This window comes from Motacilla alba, chromosome 11, assembly GCF_015832195.1.
Source record: "Motacilla alba alba isolate MOTALB_02 chromosome 11, Motacilla_alba_V1.0_pri, whole genome shotgun sequence".
Lineage (NCBI taxonomy): Eukaryota > Metazoa > Chordata > Aves > Passeriformes > Motacillidae > Motacilla > Motacilla alba.
In genome coordinates, this window is record NC_052026.1 from 10,688,699 (window position 1) to 10,706,556 (window position 17,858).

The 17,858-nt window shown below is 41.4% G+C and overlaps 1 long non-coding RNA gene across 6 annotated transcripts in view; it reads left to right on the top strand.

Annotated features, from left to right (window-relative positions):
- LOC119705619 overlaps nucleotides 1-17,858 on the top strand; it is an 83,883-nt gene that overhangs the window by 34,369 nt on the left and 31,656 nt on the right. For 2 of the 6 annotated variants that reach the window (XR_005258272.1, XR_005258273.1), the window contains exons 3-8: nucleotides 10,695-10,799; nucleotides 13,184-13,301; nucleotides 14,062-14,163; nucleotides 14,276-14,436; nucleotides 15,440-15,544; nucleotides 16,104-16,218. This is a non-coding gene — a long non-coding RNA (uncharacterized LOC119705619). Of the gene's footprint in view, nucleotides 1-10,694; nucleotides 10,800-13,152; nucleotides 13,302-14,061; nucleotides 14,164-14,275; nucleotides 14,437-15,439; nucleotides 15,545-16,103; nucleotides 16,219-17,858 lie in introns of all 6 variants that reach the window. The other 4 variants (XR_005258275.1, XR_005258274.1, XR_005258276.1 and 1 more) reach the window with 4 other exon arrangements.

Below are 17,858 nucleotides of genomic sequence, written 5' to 3' on the forward strand. Positions count from 1 at the left end.
CAGATTCGGTAACAACTTGCTTCACCCAACTTTGAACATCCATTATTCTTTTTTTCAAATACTGTGATTATATGCCCTGTGCTGTTCCTCTTATCATTCTCAGCTTTCCCAACCCCAGGTCATTTATTCCCCTTGTTTCCTTGAGATGAAGGATAATTTCTCTATACTTTGGGTGTCTGCATGCAGCATTCAGTACATATTTACCAATTAGACAGCAGCCTTCTTTTCCTAGCTGAGCTGTGGGCTTTTAGCCTCCTGTCACAGAATATGTTCTTCATGCCCCTGAACTTCCTACTTTCCTTTTTCCTATGCCTGTTTCAGTTTGAATTTGCCTTAATTCTGATGCCCTGGGTGGGGAGATCCATACCCAATTCTCCAGGCCACGTGGTACAGACACTTGGCCCATTTTTCCAGGGCTGACATGCCTTGACTCATATTCTAGGATTTTGTTTTGCTTTTTATGTCCACATCAGCAAGCTTGATTGCCATCTTATGAAAGATAAATATGCCCAAGTCACTGTCAGCTGAGATGTTTGCACTTCACTGCAAAGTTATTACTGTTATTTGTCCCTAAAAGCAGTCACTTTTTACACTGTTGGGTTTTTTACCACTATTTCCAAATCTCTAGTTCATCTCTTTGTTTTTGTGGAAGTTGTCTGGCCTTGCCTGGGTACTGATAAAGCCTCCCTTGGGCTGAAGCAGAGTTCCACTCTCACCTTTGCAGTCTGCATTTGGAAGAATTGATCCATTACCTCCAGCGACTGTGGTCTGCAGTGGGACAGAAAATGTGAGGCTGGAGGATGTTAAAGATCTCTGTAACTGGTCATGGGCATGAAGACAGGCCCTTCCAGCTCCTTGTGGCCATTTCCCAGCAGCAGGTTGTAGCTAATACACTCTCACAGTGGCTGTAAAAGACTCCTGTGCCCTGGACTAATCTATCTGATGGAATAGGATGAGTTTCAACTGCTAAACCCTCCCTCCTGAGGCCAAATGCTTTAAAGTAAGATCTGATGCAGATCCTTATCCTAGCACTGTCAATAATGTTTTCAGAGCACGTCACCTCTTTTTCCTTTCAAATGTAGTTTATTAATTTACTGATCTTTCCAAGTCAGATAGCAGTTAATATACACTATTGTGTGAATTGGGTGGAGTTGATTTAATTAATAAATAGTACCGAGTTTAGTTCAAAATTTACATTAGTATTGCCAGCAACAGCATGCAAAAGTCACAACTAGGAGTCCTCCTCTCTGTACAAACACACTAAAATGAAGAATTTGGTTACAAAATTTCCCAAAAATTAAAGCTGCAATTTTTATGTAAGGTCACTTAGCTAGAGGGCTTGAAATTTTTTAATATAGTTGAACCAATAAAATCCAAGATGATGCAGTGAAAAACATTAAATATTACTTCTCCCTCCCCCCCCAAAAAAAAAAAAAAAAATGGTTTTTGCATAGGTAGATCTGGAAATATTTCTCTCTTTGGTCATAGCAAGAAATAAAGCTATTTCTCCAGGTGGTGATGCCTCTGAGAAATGTGTGGAGTGCTGCTCAGTAAGAAGTTGACCTGCTTGGCTCCAAACCATTGAAATGAGGGTTTAGTGCTGCAAAGGGCATGCACATGGGCACTACCATGAACACACAGCTGAGACTCCAGGGTTGGCTTTAATAAGGGAGATGTGGCCTGGCTTGTGGCAGGGCTGTGGTTTCCATCATCCAGAATCACAGGCTTTTGCATTCCTTATTGTATTTATGAAAATTATTTGATGCAGTGAATAATTCAGGAAATTTCAAGATTATTGGGCTGCCTTTTTAATCTTGTGTTTTGTTTTGCTTTTAAACACATTCATTTTCAAACTTGTGGTTTCCAAATGGCTACAACTGTCATTTCTCTCAGGCATAACTCAATTAAGGAAAATCTCATGACACTTCATATTTTTTGGTTTATATGTAGAAATTCCCTGTCAAGAATAATAACATTTCTAGTTGTGAGTTCTTGGGTTTGCAGTCTTGGAATGTGTTTTCCATGGGTCCTCATAATTTTTCATGCAAGGGTGGACATTCCTGGTTTGCACTTTGAATATTTGATAAAACAAATATACAAAAACCACGTGAAAAGTTAATAAGCATAAAAATGGGAATTAATTTTACAAGGAATTTCCAAGTGTTTGTGCAGTATCGGCTCTTGCACATCTTTTGCCTGAAGAATTGGTCTTCCTTTAAGCATTCACATTTAAGCAGCTGGATTCATTATTGAACCAACTATCAACAGCCAAGGGATATGGCCTTTATCAAATTTAATAAACCTTTGAGGACTGCAGAAAGAATACACTTGTCTTTAAAGATCAGCCTGTCCAAATGAAAACTAAACAGAAACTCAGATCAAATTCTTGCTTGTGGATGTATTGTGAAAGCCAGCTGTTCAGTGTTTTGCAATAGAAATTAGTAATTTTAACAAAGCATTATCCTTCTTTTGATGCCTATAATGTTTATTCTCCGTCTTGTTTTTTATTTTTCTCAATTTTTTTCATTCTCCTTTGACATGGAGATCAGAATCTGGCCTATGTGTTGTAATATGCTAAAAGAAGTATACAAATATAAGCGTGTCTAAATATGTGAATACAAGTTAGGCTATTAATTCAAAGCGCCTTGCCATGTTTATTAATGTTCTGTGTTATGAGATTAAAGCTATAATTTAGAGTTACAGGAATTATAAACAACTCTTTAGCAAGTCATATACTAACCATAATAACTTTTAAAGGGTGGAGTGTAATTTATTCAACATTGTAAGGAAAAATAAGGTAAATGAGTTAGCTTAGGGGTGGGGCAGCAGCAAACTGCTTGTGGAGACTCTTACTCCCTGAGGTGATAGAGGTTAAATGCATTACAGAGCTTATAGGCTGGCTCCCTGGAGAGAAAGGGGGCCAGACATTTCTGGCTGACATGTCAAGGACGCCACACGTTTGCCCTTCTGACTAATGGCACGATACTGAGCTGATAGCAAGGCTGCAGCAGCGATTTTCAGAGAGAAAAATGGAACACAATAGGTGGCTCCTAATTAGAGAGGAGGGCAAGATGCTGGCACAATCGTTGTATTTAAGAGGTCCACAAACTGAAGGCGTAGTGAGCCTGAGACCACTAATACAAACCTGGAATATTATTAAAGTATTATTGGCCAAGATGGCAGTTTAGGTGAAGTGTCCACAAAGAAGCCTTCTCCAGTATAACCTTTAGGAAACCTTTCCTTATAACCTAAGGAAAGTCTGGGCCTTAAACTTAGGCCAGATCCTTCACCACTGAAAACAGTCTTCTGCTTCAACTGGTTGTTTAAATGGGTAGTCTCTCAAGTTTCCACTCTAATTCACTAGTTTTACTTAAGAGCAGCAGGACAGTTACATAGAAACAGGAGGGAGTGATACACTACAGTGATGGAGGGGGGATGTGTCAGTGGATATGCACATGAAAGAAGATGCCTGGGGAGTGGCAGGATTACTGTGTGAAGGAGAGAAAGTTGTAAGGAGATTAGAGTACAGAAGGGAGTAAAGGGAAGACTTGGAGTAGGCAGGTGGAAGTGCAAGAAGGGAAGGAAAATGAGGAAAGAGGGGCCCTAGTTGATCTCAGTGTCACAACTCAAACCAAAAGCTATTTCCCATTAAATTTGGGAGCTCCCAACTCTTTAAAAAAACACCCAACACCACTTGTGTTGCAGAGATCTTTTAGCTAGTAGATGCTGTATAGTAACATATTAATGAGGCTTGGACCTGGAGAAACACAGCAAGCCAAAGCTGTGATTCCTACTTGCAAAGCTATTTTACTGCAGCTTTTAATCTCTAAATCTTTAAATTTAAAAGGTCTAAATCTCATCAGAAAGTTAGTTGTTTCTTTTAATGTCCTTTCAACATCACTCTTCATGAAAGACCCAAATACAAAGAGGACTATGTAGGTAAGCAGACAGTCTTGAATGTGGAACCATGTGTTAGGGGAGCAATTTTGCTGCTGGATGAAAAATCTCTTGAGAAGTCTTAGACATTGTCCTGAAGAGCTTCATGAAAAAAGGAGAGCAACATGAGAAAAAGGACTTAAAGAAGACCATCACCATTCCAGTATTTTCTGCTGCACCGAGTCAGACTTTTTGACAGAGGAAACGAGAAACTGAAGGTGTCCGTTTTGCATGTTGGTTAGAATGGGTTTTGAGCTTAGCTGCTTGGTAGCAGAGATGCGCAAATGTTGCAATAGATCACACTGAAAGGCAGGTGGAAGGAAATGTTCCATTGATTAGGGTGCATGGCATATGCAGAGCAACAAAAAGCACATATCTACTGCTCCTCTGCCAGGCTCTTGCCTTTCCAGCAACCTCTCTTGCCCAACAAGCCTCAAGAATGCACACTCCCTTAATCCTCTGCTGGGAGGTTTGGGGCTTGTTGGAAGAAAGGACCTTCAGCAGCAGGAGGGAGGGTTGTTTGGAAAATGAAATTCAGTAAACTCCAACCTCCAAGTGAACCTGCTGGGACTGATTTGCTGCCAGCCCCTGGGAACAAAACTGCAGCACTCAGTTCCTGAATCCCATCAGCTCCCGCAGCCTGGAGGGTTCACACTGCTCTATCTGGCACCTCTTCCCATGTCAGAACAAGGCATTGTGTGTGTGATTTCAACATGCTTCTGGTTTTGTTCTAACTGCCAAGAAACACTAGTTGCATTATTATGAAATGATTGAGGAGTATTTGCTCATACAAATTATTTGTTTTAAGAGTTTAGTAATTAAATGTCAACACAGAGTGTTGGTGTCTGAAAAGCTCTTGTGTGAAAGCCCTGCTCTAACTTGAAACTACAATGCACTGTTTCTCTTCTCTCAAAACAGATTTGTTTGAAACACCCTATTTGGTAGAATGCATCTTGCTGTAACACGCATGGTCTTTGGCCTTCAAAGACACCCTTGTGCAAAGGGCGTGTTGCATTAATTTGTTCAGCCAATTTAGGGTGTGTGGCATTAATTTGTTTGGCCAATTTGTTTAGAATCTGGCAGGGCATAGGCACCCAGTGCAATGTCTGTGCATAATGCCTGTGTCATCTCTACAGCAGATCTCAAGAGCAAGAGATTTACTGCGTGATGCCGGCCACACCTTGAGCTGCTGCCCAGGGGAACAAAGGCAGGAACCGAAGCAGCACGGTGCTTGCTGGGGGCGAGTATGGAAATGCGTTTCATACTTTGAGCAACTGGTTTCCACACACAGTGCCTGAGCTGCTGGAGTAAGTGCTGGTATGATTTCACTGCCAGCACTGGCTGTGCTCACCTGGGGCACAGAGGGTGATAATCACTGATAATCACACCCATAGTACGCCCCACTTCACCTCAGTGAGAAGCCATGTACAATTTAGTATGAAATGACTACACTTTGGGGCAGAAGTGTGTAGCTCACTGTAGAATGCTAATGCTAAAGCCCATCGAGCTTTTGACTTGCATAGAAATAATGTATTTTAATCCTTTATAATTTTGTAAGATGCTTCTGTCTCGTTCCTATTTTCTGTCATAGTCAAGAGGAATGGTAATGTGCTTTCCAAAATATTTCTTTCTAAGGACTGGCTACTTATAACTAAAAGTTGCAACTAAAAGTCAAATTTAAAAGTAAACAGCTGTTGTTCAAAATGTGAACACTAATTAACTTCAAAAGCATTAGACTTTACATTGAATAGTTGATGAAAATCCTTGTCTTGTTCTTTTTTTGGTCTTAACAAGCAACAAGATCTGGGATTAGAGCTGATGGAAAAGGCACTAACACTTTCTATTTTCCACATCTATATTCTGAGAAAGACGGGCATTGAGGTTGGTGACATCATGGAAGAGCTTATGCTTCACTTAAGTCAGATTTTTTCAGCCTAGGTGCCTACACTGTTGAATTTTACAGAGTAGATAAATGCAAGAAAGGGTAGCAGGCCTAGATGTGTATACATCTCAACTTTCTTATACACATTTATATTGTGAACTGCTGTCAAAGGATAGAGTAGGCTGAGAATTTTGTGCCATTTATAAAGGTGTCCTTATACAGTGGTTTAAAAACACATGTACAAAGTCACTAGGCTCCTTCACTGGGCACCCAGGAGTGAGGTGTCACTGAGATGCTGAAGACTGGAACTTGTGCTTTCCACATCACGTATGAAATGTCAAAAAAACCAGGTGTGCAGAAATGGTCCCATTTCCCAGAATAAGACTGTACATTTCAGAGTGTGTTAAGGATACTAATGTGTGACCTACAGTGAGCTAAACACTGTGCAATCTAAAGCCAAGGGCTTTATGTCAGGCTTAGAGATTTTTGAATGGTAACACACTTTTCAAAGAGCCTAAAAGTAATTAGCCTTTCACTCCAAGTTGGCACACTTATACTTTTAATATCAGGAATAAGGAAGAAGACTAAGGCCAAGACTAACCTCAAATCCATAGCAGCTTAGGCACTTTCCCCTCGCTGGTTTTGTTATGACAGCTCTTTGTTTGGCTGATAGTGAGTGGTGTTTTGAATAGAAGTGCTTTTGCTGTTGCTTTGCCACTTTCCGGTAATAAGGGAGGACTTGGAGGTTATGCAGCAAGGTGCTAATTGACATTAACACTCAAGACAGGAAATGCTGACACAATTTAAAATTAACATCCTGTCAATATACTGCTGACCTGTGTTAAACATGTACTTTGTCAAACTTTCAGAATTAGATTTTAATACAGAAACAGTGTAATGATGGGAGTATTGCTGGTCTTGAGAAAAGTGAATTTAATACAGTGAGAAGTCACTCAAATGTTTCCCATTTTAGCTCACCTTTTCTCAAACAAGGAAAGTTAAATTTTGCCCCAAGGGGTCAAATATATGTTTAAAGCCATCTAAGCTAAAAATTATACTGTATTTGTTCATTTTCAGTTACTAAAATAAACTGTTCTGTTCTTAGTTTATTTTAGATGTTCCATTATCAATGACAATGATTCCTGGATAAAGATTTTGCAAAATACTGTGACAGGTATATGGCATAATGCACCTAAGCAAGCTAGTTGAGTAACTTACCTATAAATTAAAATGCTGACAGAAAAAAATACACAGCAACAGATCACAAAAGTGACTTATTTGCCAGTGTGTTATTCATTCCTTAACTACAGAGCTATGGGGATATTTCCATTTATTAGTGACTCCTGGCATAATGGGAGAAGAAAAAATAATATCATGGCACTAGTTCTCAAACAAATAGTTACCAGGTGATGTGATGATATTTATCAGTAGTTATTAAAAGGCACACAAAAACTCTTACAGCACAGTGCAGCTCTGGGTTGATGCTGTACTTTTTCTTTGGTTTAGAGATGACACTGGCTAATTTTGTGTAAAACTGTCCCACTGACTGCTGGCATGCAAAGCTCTGGTGGCACTTGCAGAGTGGCACACTCACAAACTGTTATGTAGCTTTGAAGAAACAAAGGGTGCTGTTCACTGTTGAGCAAGTCAGAGCCTCCTCTTTGGAAAGGTGGAAGGCACGAGACAGAATGATGCCCATAAGAGAAACAGAGCATGCTGGGTGTGGTCTGCTCTGTGGAGGAGGCTGTTTGCTGAACATTAATCAGAGGTTGTCCCAGGCGTTAGGAACAGCGCGAAGAGAGGCACGGAGCCAGGAAAAGGTGATGGGGAAAAAGGAAGCAATTGGAGGAGAAGATTGGGCTGTGTGGAAGGAGGTGGAGCAGAGCAGTTTGAAATGGGAGGTGTTGGTAGGAGCAGACCTGCGCAGGCTCAGGGAGTGTGGAAACGTTTCAGGAAAGTGGTGCAAGCTGCATATCACTCCTGGCAAACTTTCTCTAAGAAAACAGTAAGTGGGTGGCCTGTTGCTGTATGCTGCTTCCCACTGACAGTTCCTGGGAGTGGGCCAATATTGTGTGTTGCAGTTAAGGTTACAGTGAGACTGGAAAAATATTGGCTGTAGCTCTGGTTCTGCAAATTATTTGCACAGGGCACCTATTTCCATTAATAACAGAGTGCTCTGAAAGGCGACCATCTCAGTTTGAGTGTGTGAAAAGAAGGAAGGTGCTCCCGCAGGGAGACACTGGTCTAGTGGAAAGTGATTCCTTAGAGCAGTGGCCACATTAGGTGGAAAATCTCTAAAGCAACATCTACTGGGTGATCTTATCTTGTATTATAAGGTACTAGTTGAGCATGTAGGAGAGCTGCTCTGATCTGGGGAGGAAGAAAATGAAAATTGTAAATGAAACATACGTTGGAGACTTGGACCTTTTCTCTGAAATTAGCTGGCAAAGGACTCTCAGAGCAAAATAGTCACCATCAAATGGTCTGTTTTACTCTGTTTTAGTTCTTTCCTCAAAAAAGTTCTTATTTGCCATTTTTATGTTGTACAAAAGCCAGAGCAATTTCTCAGTAAGGAGCTCAACTGTCATGGCCACACTGTGCTCTTGGGGAGAAAAAAATTGCCTTCCACTACAAAATGTTTACATTGGCTGCTGAGGTTTCTCCTGGTTTCCTCTGTTGGGAATGAATAATTAGGAAGTGAACTGGGAGGTGAAAAAGGCCTCTATGTGTTTAAGTCTAATGTCACAGCTTTCCAAGGACAAAGCTTTTGATACATAGAAAGGTTTCTCTGTCAAGCAGATGAATTCAATAGCTAAGCAAGACAGCAAGAAGAGGAGTCAAACAAAGCAGAGAATTCCCAGTGGGCAGCTTTGAGTATGCACTTATGACAGGTACTGCATGAAATGGATGCAGAGCACACATATGTGGGACACACAGGCAACACACATAAGGTGTTAATAGTCTTAGCTGATGCCAAGGAAGAAAAAGAGCAGACAGGGTCAGCTACTGTTTCCTGAGCTAAATGTTCTTTTTCTTGTGGTGGTCAGAGCCAGGGGTAGTTTTACAATGTGCAAAACATGCACTCGTAATTAAAGTGAAACTCACACTGACAGAGAAAGGGGATGGTGAATGTTGACCTCACATGCTGCATCTGTAGAGCATTTGGGGACACATTCTTTCAGCAGAAGCGATGTTGGCTTCTGAAATTTGCTTTTATTAAAAGGTGAACAGGAATAAAGTTCTGTGTTAATTTGTATGCATGGCACGAAGCCATTTCTCAGGAGAAGGCAGTGCTGATGGTAGTTTGGAATTGAGAAATACTCCTTTATATTTTTTTAATTCTCCATTCTTCTATCTGAAAACAGGGTTTTAACCACTGCTTGTAAGCAGTGAAAGTTAAAATAGTAAATAGGAGAAAGGATAAGTAAAACCTATTTTTTCCTTCTGTTTGTTTTCTGCTGTTAAGCTGTTCACTACTATGTTCACATAGCCATTTAGGCAGGTAAGTCCCCCGTGTACCTTAGTAACACCTCTACCCAAGCCTGGCTTGTAAATTTCTTTGGACATCTACCCTTTTAGAAGAGACTTGGAAGAGGAGCCACTGAAAACTTTATCCATTTTCAGATGCATCTTGGCTGATATAGGTGGGCCTACAGAGAGCAAAGTGTGGAATTTCTGTCAGAAGCAGTGTGCTACTGACCCTGAGGTGGTGGGAGGAAAGACAGCCCATATGAAAACAGAGGCTCAGGTCCTCAACTGTTGAGTCGTGGCTTGAGCTGCTCTTTTCTGCTTGCCTGGGGGAAGATCTCTCCCCTGGTGTTTTGAATTGGAGATTGCTGGAGTAGACATGAAAATCTGCCCCCTGCTCTAGCCCTCCTAGACTTTTTAATCTTGTGCACTAACCAAAGAATCAACAAGTATATAATCTTCCTTCCAGAGAGATAAGAGCCTCTAAGAAGGAGAGCACTCTGCCTTCCAACAAACTCATGCATAAAAGGTTAATTTAGAGGGTGAGATATCTGTGTATGTTGGACAAATGGGGAGCTGAAGGGATTCTTTTTATTCCTCCCATTCTCCTAGCCTTGGCCAGTGAGTGCAGATTGAATGTATGACTTTACATTATGGAGCACCTCTCCATCACCCAAGCCTTTGTCAATTCACCAAATGTGACAATTATAGCATTTCAGAGATGAGACTTTCTAATCCTATTACTCATTCATCAACCTGCGGATGATAGCAGAAGCCAGATCGAACAGTGCCAAAAGAGCAGTGAGGAGCCTTCTCCAGTGCTGTGAAACTAGGCTTAGCTCAGGCACAATAGGTGTGTAATTTAAGGTTTTGTTGAGCTGAAATCCAATCACATACTTGACTGGTAGATCACAGAAAGACACAGACAAAAAGAATGAGATAATTCTACCTCACACAAACACTTGAATCCGGCTTTGACTTAATAACAAGTGTGTGATCAACCTTACACTGTTTCTTTCTATTTTTTTTTAATTTTTATTTGAACCTAGAAATGGGACGGCACTGAAATACTTTGCCTACTTGGGTGTCAGCCAATAATATGAAGAAAAAAATGCCAGAAGGAAATGGAGGTACTTGTTTAGATAAATAAATCTAAAAAGTACAGATGCTCATTATATGAAAGATAATCAGAAAATTTAGCTTCCAGGCTTAGTTCAGTGCTATCTTGTCAGCATCTGGTACCTGTTGCTTTTCAAAGATGGGGAAGATCTAGCAGAAATATGAGAACTACAAAGCTAAAAAAAAAAAAAAAAACCAACCTTGACTATAAGAAGAAAAACTGTACTGTAACATTATTGTTCTCTCTCTCTTGCTACTAAAATTCTCCTTTTGCATTGTCTTGTTTCAGACATGGGAGCTCCTGTGTGTGGGCAGGGTGCTGCAGCCCTGTGCCACTGCCAGTCACAGTGAGGAGTGTGGAGCAGAGAACACTGTCTTCCATGGAAACACACAAGTGAGCTCATTCTCTTCTGTGGTAAAAGGTGTAGCTTCTCATCAGATAGTGTGTTATTCATATTGGGTTTTGTAAAGGCTACTCTAGGAGTGGCTTTTAACATAAACAAAATTAAGTGTAAGGCATGTCAGTTAAAAGCTTTGGGAAGAAAGCTCCTTGGAATTGGAACTTCCATGTTTATATCCATCATCAGGGCTTCCGTATGGTGTAGCAGTCCAGCTTCTCTGGCCAAGTCTTCTGTCAAGACCAAACTTAAAAAACCACATTTCCACAGGTTTTTGGGCATCTCAAGGTCTTTGAACTGACAAATTCAGTGAGATTACCTGTACATGGAATTTGGTGCTAGCTTGTAGGTGTCATGACATTCAGACATGTATAAACCCCAAACTAGAGGAGACATTAAAACCTGAGAACAAGCCCACTGCTAGAAAAAAGGCAAAGTGTTTTAACAACTCAGGCCTGGCAGAGGAACAAGCTCTTTAGTGTAGTGGTGGTGAAAATATGGGGTTTTAAAGTCTGCAAATCAAGAATGCTTTCAAGCCGCATTACTTGAGTGGATAAGTAAGACTCCAAAGCCTTAGAGCAAATTACACGGCCAGGGGATCTCTGAGGTGCAACCAGCTCATGAACATGGGCAGGGTGAAACTCGTGGAGGGCAGCTGACAGAGCTCCTCTGCAGCCACGGGTAACACCTGCACTGAGTCTGTGCCAAAGCAGAACAGCCAATCCCTGGTGTCAGAAGTGAAGTGGGTAGGGCTAAAACCCAAGATGCCCAGAGAGACAAAAAGGAAGAGAAATCTTGGGCATCAAAGGGTTAAATTAAAGTTTGAAGCTTGTCATTAGTCCCAAAAATAGCAAAATTCAAGCAATGTTTTGCTCATGAAAAAGTAAATAAATTACCAATTTGCAGGATATCAGACTCAGAAGCATGCAGAAACATCAATTGAAAGATTTTTTTCTTTTTTAATAAGTGAATTAGTGGAGAAAAATCCTACAGTGATGAAGCTCATATTTAAACACGACAGAGGGAGATATTTTCAATGGCTTGTAGGAATACAAGGAGATTGAGTTATGTTCCAAACACAGGGAAAACAGAGATATCCACAACACAGTATAATCTGAGAAACTCAGATGGGGTTTAATGTTGTTCCCAAACTGCAGAGATTTCATAAACATAGTGATTTCCTTTAGCAGTATAAAACTCTGACATTTGACCAGACAATTGCCTTGGGGACATTAGCTAAAATAGCCTCAGCTTTAAAATTGAAATATGAACTTCTAAAGGCTTTGGTAGTTGCTTTCCAGTCACACTGAGACAGCTAACATGACTAGTGGCTGCTGCTGGATATATCAGCATCCCTAATTTAGAAATAGGCTGGAGATTTTGGCTGTTGAGCTGCAGACACCCTCTGATCTGGAAATGTTCTTTCCCTTTGCTTTGCACATGTGGGTAGCTCAGCTGCTTTTCACCAACAAGAAGACAGGTATAGTTTTCACCATCTTTTTTGCCTGTCAGGAAGCCAAACATGATTGTCAGTGGTGTGTAGCAGAGTTGGTGTGCTGGGGTGGTGCTGCAGCTCCTCGGGTGTGTGTTCACAAGGGTGATCCCACAGAGCGTGGACCCTTACATGGCCTGGGGAGAGCCCCTGCAGGGCAGTACAGAGGCTGCTGCTGCCCTCCCTGTTTTGGGGAGGAGGCATCAAGCATTTAGGCTCTTGGCTGGCAGGTTTATTATTCCTTTTGCTGGTAGGACACAGTTTGGGTTCCTTTGTGCTGCAGCCTCAGCTCCTGAGGGGCAGCCCACTGAGGAGCATACCCCGAGGGGGAGCAGCAGTTGCCAGGACAAATGCAATTGTTGGTGGTCTCAGGGGGCTGCAAGTGCTCTCTGTGGGAGCTGTTTGATGTTGTTGACCCCAAACTGAATCAGGAGGGGAAACTGCATTCAGCATTCTCTGTATAAGTACATCTGCTAATGACCTGTGCCTGGTAAGGTGTAAATGCGTGCATGCAGTCAGCACGTTAGCAAGTGCCCTCTCTTTATGGACATGCTTGCACACTGTACTGTGTTTTTATTCAGCATCCTCATTTATGATGTTATGTTGCTGCAAAGTGTTACCCAGATTAACAAAGAGAAAATAAATGCTCTTTATTGCTGCTGGCTTTTCAATATCCAGGAGTAACTAGAATGCTTTAGACAGTGCAGGTGAGCATTTGCTCACCTGTGTGGGTCCCTGACCCATCTCTCCTTTAGCAACCAAATCAGTCGTGGGGATAACTATGTGATTTTCCTGCTTTTATCCAATATAATAAAGACAACAAGGTAAACCAGCTTATGGCTCATGCTGTCTTCCAGCCACTGAGTACTTTGTATTGTGTGCTCTCAGTAGAAAAAGGAAGTAAGGACCTCCTCGGTGGTATGGTCTCTTCAGCTCCACGGGTTCATTCTCTGCACACCAGCTCTGAATGCACCTAGGTGTCTGGTTTTCTTCAGGACAGCACATGGTAAGGAGAGTCAGGAGCAAATTTGATCTTCTCTTAACTTCTCAAATCAAAACAACCAGGACAAACATCACTTCTTCCCCCTTGCTCTCTTCCACCCAGCCTTTGCCTTGCCCTCTGTGGCCCTTTGCAAACCTGTGGGAGCCCTGGCTGCCTCACTAAAATCCTGCTCTCTGCTGTAGCCTTTAAAAGGCCAACCTCCACTGGCCAGTGGTGGGTGTGTTTGCAGCACTCTTTTCTTTTTGCCTGCGTACTCTTTCCCTTGGTTCCTTGTCAAACTCTAAGAAAAGCCCTTGAGAGCCACAGCACAGGGGCAGCTTTGGCCCCACAGAAATTTAAGTAGCATGTTTCTGTCTGTGCAGACCCCAGATTGTTGCTGTCTGCTGCTGTAAAGTGTCAGGCTCCATTGCCTGGAGACTAACAGCAGCAACACTTACCAAAGTTGAGTGAGGATGATGGTTAAGCATTTCTCATCCTAAGGAGCTACTATGGCAGCTGCAGAAGGCTCCTACAGTCTGGCTGTGCTCTGAATAACCTCTCTCACTATGGTTCACATTAAAAATTTTGATTATCTGTCAGGCTGCTGCTCCCCTTCTCTTCAGCTATCAGAGTTGCAACACTCTGTAGAAGTCATTTACTTGCCAGTGGTACCGTTAGCCCTTTGTGAACAATTAAGCTGAGGTCGGAGGTTGCAATATATCAAATTTGCGGACCATATTAAATTTTATTTTTACTGAAAGGAACTTTTTGTCTCTTTTATCAGGAGGAAAATTAAGCTGTGAACTGGAATTCCATCAGGCTGTCTACTGTAAAGCCCCGTGGCTTTAGAAAAGGGGCAGTAGTGGTCAAAAATGACACTCAAAAGGTAAATTTATTTCTTTTTTATTAAAAAGTATAAGTTATGACCTGTACAGTATATCTTAAAGAAGAAGGGATGTTAACACGATAAACTGCATTTTTCCATTTCTTTTAAAAAGTTGGATTTTGCCAGGCCAGAGAAGTTGTGGATGGGAGCTACCACTGAAGCTGCAAAGTGTGGCCTTACTCAGCCTCTTTGCCTGCCCCACCACAGAAACTTCTGGTCTGAAAACAGCATGGAATTGTGAGGTTAATATTCTGGACCTGGAAGTTTCTTAAGGTAAAGTTTTTAAGACCTTTGAAAACACCCTCAGTCTGGGCCTTTTCTCTCACCAAACCCACCAGTAGTTTTCCCTCTTAGAGATTACTTTCCAAAGTTTTGTTCAAACTTACTGTCTGTGAATTTTTGCCATACTATATAATTATCATTCAATAAATGGAAGCAATGTTATTATAAAACCAAACTACAGTAAAACCCTGTGTTGTTCACTTGTCTACAGAGAACATTTTGGGATACCTGGTCAGTGCCCAGCCAGGCTGATGCTGCCTTTCACCTCTCTGGGGCTTTATTCTATAAATTAGATTATTTAGACTATCTTCTGGACCTACACATGCAAGTGTGGGCTTGTTCTCTTCCTGTAAGATAACCCTTCCTGTCCTGCACATGAATCAAAGCCCTTGCGTGAGGCTCAGGAGCCTGAGCTGATCTTGTCACTCCTTACAGAGCCTGCTCCCTCTGCACAGGTTTGGTCACCTCTGGGTTACACACAGACGAGGTTGGTTTTGTGCACAGTGCCTAATGATATCAAATTAGGCTGCAAACACCCAAGAACCTTTTATTTTTCTTTAGGATTAAAGGATTGCCCTGCTATATTTGGCGTGGGTTTCTCCTCCCCTCTTTGCTGCACAGTGTTGTGTTCCACTCATCCATATCTCCTGTGTTTCCACCCTGAAGAAGGCGGAATTTCAACAGCAAGAAAATGGATTCTATTGTGCTTTGCATAATTTGAAAAACACCCTGTGGGATGAATTGTGCAATTTTAATATTCATTATCTCAAATGCAGACAATAGAATAGACCTTAGTAGGAAAGACTGATTAGCAGATTACTGTTCAACTTGGCACATTATTTGATGATAAGTGGGTAAAACAGTTTCTCAGGACCTGAGTTTTTGGTATTAAAAAATGAAATGTAATGGCTGTGTGGGAACCATTTTTTAGTAAACATACATGGGAGCTCACAGGCTATGCACGGGTAGAACTGACTTCCTTTGTAAATCTTAGGCCTTACTGGTTCAGCAGATGAGACCAAGGGATTTCTGTTGCTCCCTCCAACTCTAAATGAAAGACTGGAGAAGGGGAGCATGAAATCAGTCCATAAACTAAATGGTAATGTTTTAATTACAATTCTATTGTTATTCTTCTTATTTGTCTATTTGTAATTGTATAGTTTGCATATTCATTCCTCTCTTTCTCGGAAAGGTTTTGTTGTTGTGGTGTGGTTTGTTTTGTTTGACTCCAAAAAGAGGGTAAACTTGTCATTAAAAGGCTATAAGGGAAAGAAAGAAATAAAAAAAAAAGAGGCTGTTTTTCCTACATTCAAAGATTTCTGTGGGATAAGGATACAAGGTGGATGTAGTTTTGTAAAAATAGAGACACAAAGATTTTTGTAGACAAGAGCAAATGAAATTATGTTTGGCAGCATGATTAAGGAGTGTGATAAAATTTAGCCAAGCAAAAAACACTTGTAACCGTCACCCACATGCATTCAAAGTAACCTGATAATTTTTATAAAGGTTGTAGTACTTGACAGTTCCTTTCTTCAAGTGAAGTCTTCTGGGGTATTCATTCTGTTAAAAACTTCAGTGAAATGCAGCACTACACGCTGGCTTAGCTCCTTTCCCATAGAAGACAACATTCAACAACATTTTTTTGTTTCTTTTTTTAGCAAATAACATGTAATTAATAGAATTCCAGTTCTGTGAATTGGAGAAGATGTAATCAATAGAATTCTAGTTCCTGTGAAAGAGAGATGCTTTTACTTCACACAGCCATCTAAGGAAGTAAGTTCATCTCCTTGTAGAAACACTGTCACAGCTACAACCTGCTGGACCAATTCTTTATGTCCTCCTGTCAAACATTATTCTGACTACATGGACACTTGTCAAGGTTTTGTGTCAGAATGCCTCAGACTCATAAGAGCCTGCTGAGACAGTGCACAAAGCTGTAATTTCCAGGGCTGCTTGGATAGGAACTGGGACTCTGCTTCTTGTTCTGAGGTCAGGATGGACAGTGTTAGAGGGTTTCTTCAAGCCTAAGCCAACCTCAGGTGTGGGAGGTGCACAGGAACTGAAGCAGACTGGGGTGGTGCCTGAGCACCAGGGCTTGGGAAAGATTGACCTGAGGAAAGTTTTCCTTCATGGGAAAGTAAACTAACAGTCAGTTCAAGCAGCAGCCTCTGATGCCTGCCTGCAATTATGGTGTTCTGTGCACCTACACACAAGACCAGGGAGCAGGGGGACTCCACTGCAGCCTTCCCTCCTGTAGCCTGTCTGCAGCTGTCACTGGAGATGCTGGAAAGCAAGTCCCCATCACAGGTATTTCCTGGTGCCATCAGATGATGTGTAGTGAGACAAGGCTGAGAAAAGAACAGGCTACAACAGGCAATATTTAATAAGTGCATCCTGAGATTTTTCAGTTGTTTCCATACTTACACATAATATATTTTAAAATAGCTGTGCTTGCCTATCTACTTTTTTCTCCTAGTTTATGCTGTCTCTGGGCCTGAGAACTTTGTCTTTTCATTGTGTGCTCTCTCACAGACATAGTATAATGAGAAACCAATACTCTTGCTACTAGTTAATGAATAGTCTCTAGTTTTTTTTGGTTTCTTTTCAGGCAGGAGTGTTAAAGAAAGCCTAGCTTTCAGCTATTAAAAATATTCAATGACATTTATGACAGATTTTCCACTTCTTCTTTCCTGCTGCACATAATCTTCAAGATCATTAAAGGGAAATTCTGAGATTTTCCATGCTCTGTGCTAATGTAGCACTTGTTTCATAATGAAGCTTGAAATGGTGGGTTTTTCTCTGCACATGATTAATGCTAAAGTCCACATCCTTATCTGATAGAAAACACCAAGAACTCCACTGGAGTAAATGAAGTTAGGATAATTTGCATCAGTTGAGAATGTGGCCCTGTATCTGGCTGACATTATCATGCCTGCTACCATACAGACACCAGCTGGGGTGCTGTTGTTTCACTCCTACGTGGGATAGGAAGGGTCTCTGTGGGGGAGAATGAAAGTGGAGAATGGTCTTTGCTAGCACAAGTTAGGAATAAGCTGTCTGAAGTATAGGACGATTGAAATAAAAAGGAAAACTCACTGTGACACAGTGAGGTGCAACTGAAGCGACCTGAATCGCGTGAGGTTGCTGGGCTGTGTGTTACTCCAGAGGGATCAGTGCTCAGAAGAATTCTCCCATTCCACGTCTATGATGAGGATGGGAAATTTTTCCCAGGCCCTGGGGTTTTCAGGTTAAACTAAACTGCTTAGGGGCTGTACTCAAAGCCATCTGGAGGCTCTAACTACTACTGAGCAAAATGCCCTGTTCCTCAGGTGGAGCTGGCAGGAACCAGTTCTTCAGCTGCAACGTTGGCTTTCTATTTGCATTTGGATGGAAACCAAGAGGTTGTTTTTTTC